This window comes from Acomys russatus, chromosome 8 (assembly GCF_903995435.1).
Source record: "Acomys russatus chromosome 8, mAcoRus1.1, whole genome shotgun sequence".
Classification (NCBI taxonomy): Eukaryota; Metazoa; Chordata; class Mammalia; order Rodentia; family Muridae; genus Acomys; species Acomys russatus.
The window spans coordinates 10598522-10605318 of record NC_067144.1 but is presented as its reverse complement, the minus strand read 5'-3'; positions in this window follow the sequence as shown (position 1 = coordinate 10605318).

Genomic DNA, 6797 nt, shown 5'->3' with positions numbered 1-6797 from the left:
CGTATTTTATGCTTGTCCTAGGAACCATACAGTCCTAGGTAGAAAGGATTACACTCCTGAAGTGGCTGTTGGCCATCCAATGGCATTTCTTTCCAAATTTTGTCAAAATATATATGAAGTATTGTAAGTGAATGTGTGTGTGTGTGTGTGTGTGTGTGTGTGTGTGTGTGTGAATTATATCCAGAGGCATATCACTCTACTTTTGAACTTTATGTTAGAAAATACCTCTGTACTCTCGCCACAGATTATCCCTTTTAAATATTTCATTCCTATTTCTTGAAAATCATTCTTAGCCATTGATATTTTGTTTTTGTTTTTGTTTTTGTTTTGTTTTGTTTTTTGAGACAGGCTTTCTCTGTTTAGCTTTGGCTGTCCTGGACTCAATTTTTAGACCAGACTGGCCTCGAAATCACATAGATCCACCTGCCTCTGTCTCCCAAGTGCTGGGATGAAGGGGTGCGCCACCACCTCCAACTTACAATTTTTTTTAATTTATTTTTTTTTATTAATTTATTCTTGTTACATTTCAATGTTTATCCCATCCCTTGTATCCTCCCATTCCTCCCCCCCCCCATTTTCCCATTATTCCCCTCCCCTATGACTGTTCTTGAGGGGGATTACGTCCCCCTATATATTCTCATAGGGTATCAAGTCTCTTCTTGGCTACTTGCTGTCCTTCCTCTGAGTGCCACCAGAACAGCAAAATAAAAGGATCCAGAGGGTCCTAGAAATCTACAAGTAGAACAATATGATAGGCAGATTTGGGACCAGGGGTCCCGCTCAAACTAAGGCACCAGCCAAGGGCAATACAGGAGGTAAACTTTAAACCCCTTCCCAGATCTAGCCAATGGTCAGAATATTCTCCACAGTTGAGTGGAGAGTGTGATACGACTTTCCAACTTACATTTTTAATCTTCATATTTAGAAAGTTTATTATTTGTAGCAACAGATATAATAAGTTACAAAGCATACTGACTCACAAAAAATATATTTTTTTTCTGTTCCGTTACCCTTTCAAAAATATTTGAAATAGTTTTGACTGACAAAAAGGCTCCAAGGTAGCCTAGAAATTCCCATATGTTCTTTATCTACCTACCGTAGTAGATTCATGTTTTGGATGACTTTTGTCATTTGGTTTGGATTTTTGTTAGTCAGTAACTTATTCACTTCTGCTGTCAGATGTGTGATATGGGATCTCACTGGATATGAGCTGATAATCCTCTTGCCTCTGTCTTCTGAGAGCAGAGAACACCAGCTTGCACCACAGGACTTTCACATTTAACACAAAATTTTAAATGATCATACACTGACTGCAGACTCTACACAAATGTCAATAGGTTGTACAGTAATACCCTTATTCCTGTATAAGGCTTGGGTAGGATGTCACACATCAGTCCCAAAGCCTTTCTTTATTTTTATTTAAGTACTTTATTCAGATTATATCTCAATTGCTATCCCCTCATTTGTATCTACCTTTCTCCTCTTCCTTCCCTTTTTCACCCTACTCCCCTCCCCAAGGTCTGTGACAGAAGAGGACCTCCTCCCGCACCATATGATCATAGCCTATCAGGTCTCATCCTTTCTCTGAGTGCCACCAGGCCTCCCCACCAAGGGTAAGTGGTCAAATAGGGGCACCAGAGTTCATGCCAGAGTCAGTCTTTACTCTCCACACAACTACAGAGAATGTGCTGTCCATTGGCTAGATCTGAATAGGGGTTCTGTATTTACTGCATGCATTGTCCTTGGTTGATACAGTAGTTTGAGCAGACTTCTCTGGCTCCAGATCTGCCAGCCTTGATGGTCTTCTTGTAGGTTTCTAGCACCCTCTGGATCCTTCTATTTCCCCATTCTCCCTTACATCTCTCACCTGAAGTCACAATAGGAAGTCCCAGCGTCTATCCCAATCACCTGCTAAGTGAAGACTTTCAGGGGACATTCCTGTTGGGCTAGTGTCCAATTATAAGTGAGTATATACCATGTGTATCTTTTCTGGGTCTGGGTTAGCTCACTCAGGATGATCATTTCTAGTTCCATCCATTTGTTTTCAAATTTCAGGTTTCCTTCTTTTAAATAGCTGAGTAGTATACCATTGTGTAAATGTACCACAGTTTCTTTTTCCATTCTTCCACTGAGAGGCATCTAGGTTATATCCATTCTTCCACTGAGGGACACTTATGCTGTTTCCAGGTTCTGGCTATTACAAATAAGGCTGCTATGAACACAGTTGAGTACATATCCTTGTTGTGTGGTGGAGAATCCTTTAGGTATATGCCAAGGAGTGGAATAGCTGAGTCTTGTGGTAGGCCTATTCCTATTTTTCTGAGAAAGCACCAGATTGATTTCCAAAGTGATTGTACAAGTTTGAACTCCCACCAGCAATGAAGGAGTGTTCTCCTTTCTCCACACCTTCTCCAGCATTTGGTGTCACTTGAGTTTTTGATCTTGGCCATTCTGATGGATATAAGATGGAATCTCAGAGTCCTTTTGATTTACATTTCTCTGGTGACTAAGGACATTGAGCATTTCTTCAAGTGTTTCTCAAACATTCGATATTTCTCTGTTGAGAATTCTCTGTTTAATTCTGAGCCCAGTTTCTTAATTTTATTATTTGATTTGGTGGTGGTGTTTAATTTCTTGAGCTCTTTAGATATTTTGGATATTAGGCCTTTGCCAGATGTATGGTTGGTGAAGATCTTCTCCCAGTCTGTAGACTGTCACTTTGTTCTGTTGACAGTGTCTTCTGCCTTACAGAAGCTTCTTATCCTCATGAGGTCCCATTTATTAATTGTTGACATTAAGGCCTGGATTATTGGTGTTCAGTTCAGGAATTTGTCTCCTGTGTCAATGAGTTCCAGGCTTTTCCCCATTTTTTCTTCTAACTGATTTAGTGTCTCTGGTTTTATGTTGAGGTCTTTAATCCTCTTGGATTTGAGATTGGTGCACGGTGATAAATATGGATCTACTTGCATTTTTCTACATGTAGACATCCAGTTAGACCAGCACCATTTGTTGAAGATGCTATCCTTTTTCCATTGAATAGTTTTGGTTTCTTTCTCAAAATTCAACTGTGCTTATGTGTGTAGATTGATTTCTGGGTCTTCAATTCGATTCCATTGGTCCACAAGCTTATTGCTATACCAGTACCATGCTATTTTAATTACTGTTGCTCTACAGTACAGCTTGAGATCAGGTATGGAAATTCCTCCAGAGGATCTTTTATTGTACAGGATTGTTTCAGCTATTCGGGGTATTTTGTTTTTCCTATATGAAGTTGAGAATTGAACTTTCAATGTCTTTAAAAAATTGTGTAGGTATTTTGATAGGGAATGCATTGAATCTATAAATTGCTTTTGGTAAGATGGCCATTTTTACTATGTTAATTCTCCCTATCCATGAACAAGGGAGATCTTCCCATCTTCTGATGTCATCTTCAATCTCCTTCTTCAAAGATTTGAAGTCTTTTTCAAACAAGTCCTTCACTTGTTTGGGTAGAGTTACTCCTAGATATTTTATATTGGTTGTGGCTACTGTGAAGGGTACAATTTCCCTAAATTCTTCCTCCATACAATTGTCATTTGTATATAGGAAGGCTACTGACTTTTTTTAGTTAATTTTGTATCCAGCCACTTTGGTACAGTTTATGAGCTGTAGGAGTACTCTGGTAGAATTTTGGGGTTCACTTACATACAGTATCATATCATTTGTGAGTAGGGTGCTTTGACTTCCTCCTTTCCCATTTGGATCCCCTTGTTGTCTTATTGCTCTAGCTAGAACTTCAAGAACTATATTGAAGAGATATGGAGAAAGTGGACAACTTTTTCTGGTCCCTGATTTTAGAGGAATTTCCTTGAGTTTCTCTCCATTTAATTTGATGTTGGATATTGTCTTGCTGTATATAACCTTTATTATATTTAGGTATATGCCTTGTATCTCTGATCTCTCCAAAACTTTAAACATGAATTGGTGTTAGATTTTGTCAAACACTTTTTCAGTATCTAAGGAGCTGATCATGTGGGTTTTTTTCTTTCAGTTTGCTTATATGGTAGATTACATTGATGGATTTCCATACATTGAAGCATCCCTGCATTCCTGGAATGAAGCCTACTTGGTTATGTTGAATTATATCTTTGATGTGTTATTGGATTTGGTTTGTGAGTATTTTATTGAGTATTTTTGCATTGATGTTCATAAGAGACATTGGTCTGAAATTCTCTGTCTTTGATGGGTCTTTGTGAAGTTTAGATATCAAAGTGACTGTGGCCTCATAGAATGAGTTTGGTATATTCCATCCATTTCTATTTTTTGGAGTAACTTGAACAGTAATGGTATTGGCTCTTCTTTGAAGGTGTGATAGAATTCTGTACTGAAACCATCTGGGCCTTTTTTGTTGTTGTTGTTGTTGTTGTTGTTGTGAGACATTTAATGACTGCTTCTATTTCTGCAGGAGAAATAGGACTATTTAATTTTTTCCATATCAGCATTTAATATTATTATATTAATATATATATAATTAATTTATTTATATTACATTTAAATTGTTATCCCATCCCTTGTATCCTCCCATTCCTCTCTCCTTCCTGCTTTCCCTCTACTCCCCTACTCTATGACTGTGACTGAGGGGGGCTTCCTCCCTCTGTATGTGCTCATAGGCTATCAAGTCTCTTCTTGGTAGCCTGCTATCCTTCCTCTGAGTGTCACCAGGCCTCCTCATCCAGGAGACATGGTCAAATATGGGGCACCAGAGTTAATGTCCCCATTCTCCACTCAACTGTGGAGAATGTCCTGTCCATTGGCTAGATTGGAGTAGGGGTTCAAAGTTTCCTTCACATATTAGGACTATTTAATTTGTTAATCTGATCTTGATTCAGTTTTGGCAAGTGGAATTGATGAATAAAGTTGTCCATTTCCCTTAGATTTTTTAATTGTGTGGCATATAATCTTTTGAAGTAGGATCTTATGATTCTTTGTATTTCTTCAGTGTCTGTGGTTTTGTCTCCCTTTTCATTTCTGATTTTGTTGATTTGGATAGTGTCTTTCTGCCCTTTAGTTAGTTTGGCTAACAGTTTGTCTACCTTGTTGATTTTGTCAGAGACCCAGCTCCTGATTTTGTTGATTCTTTGAATTGTTCTCTTTGTTTTTAGTTTATTGAATTCATCACTGAGTTTTATTATTTCTAGCCATCTACTCCTCTTGGGTGTTTCTGCTTCTTTTTTATCTAGGCCTTCCAGATGTGTCATTAAGTTGCCTATATGAGATGTTTAGAAATTTCCTTATAAAGGTGCCTAGCAATATGAATTTCCCTCTTAGCACTGCTTTCAATGTGCCCCATAAATTTGGGTATGTTGTTCCTTCATTTTCATTGAATTTTAGGAAGTCCTTAATTTCTTTCTTTAATTCTTCCCTGACCCAGTTGTCATTAAGTAAAGTGTTGTTTAGTTTCCATGTGTGTATAGGCTTTTTGTTATTTCTATTATTGTTGAAGTCCAGCTTTAGACCATTGTGATCTGATAGGATACAAGGTACTACTTCAATCTTCTTATATCTGTTGAGGCTTGCTTTGTGACCTACTTATGATCAGTTTTGGAGAAGGTTCCATGAAGTGTTGAAAAGAAAGAAGAATCTTTTGTATTTGGTTGAAAGATTTTGTAGATATCTGTTAGATCTATTTGATTCATGACATCAGTTAGTGTCATTATTTCTCAGTTTAGTGTCTGCTTCATTGTCCTTTCCTTTGGTGAAAGTAGAGTGTTGAAGTTTCCCGCTATTAATGTCCGGGGATCAATGTGTGGTTTAAGCTTTGATAATGTTTCTTTTACAAATGTGGGTGCCCTATATTGGGAATGTAGCTGTTCAGAATTGTCATGTCATCTTGATTGACTTTACCTTTGATGAATATGAAGTGTTTTTCCTCATCTCTTTTAATAATTTTGGTTGAAAGTCTATTTCATTAGATATTAAAATGGCTACACCATCTGGCTTCTTCTGTCCATTTGCTTGGAATAGCCTTTTCCAGCTCTTTACCATGAGGTAATGCCTATTCTTGTGACTGAGATGTGTTTCTTGAATGCAGAAGAATGTTGGGTCTTGTTTATGCATCCATTCAGTTAGTCTGTGTCTTTTTCTTATAAAATTGAGACCATTGATGTTGAGAGATGTTAATGACCAGTGACTGTTAAGTCCCTTGATTTTGCTGTTGGTTACAGTAGAGTATTTGTATTTTTATGTTTTGCAACAGTGAAGTTATCTATTTCCTGTGGTATTTTGGTTGTAGTTTGTCACTTTGGGTTGGAGTTTTCCTTCTAGTAACTTCTGTAGGGCCATATTTGTGGCTAAGTACTATTTGAATTTGTTTTTGTCATAGAATATCTTGTTTTCCCCATCAGTGGTTATTGAAAGTTTCACTGCATATAGTAGTCTGGAGTGGCATCTATGGTCTCTTTGGGTTTGCAGGACCCAGGCCCTTCTGACTTTTATAGTCTCTGCTGAGAAGTCAGATTTAATTCTGATAGGTTTGCCAATATGTTACTTGGCCTTTTTTCCCTTGAAGCATTTAATATTTTTTCTTTGTTCTCTGTACATTTTGTGTTTTGATTATTATGTGGCAGGAGGATTTTCTTCTCTGGTCTATTCTATTTGGTGTTCTGTAGGCCTCTTGCATGTTTATATGCATCTCCTTTAAATTGTGGAAAATTTCTTCTATGATTTTTTGAAAATATTTTTGGGACATTAGAGCCGGTGTCTTCTCTTTCCTCAATGCTTATTATCTTCAAGTTTCATCTTTTCATGGTGCCCTTGAT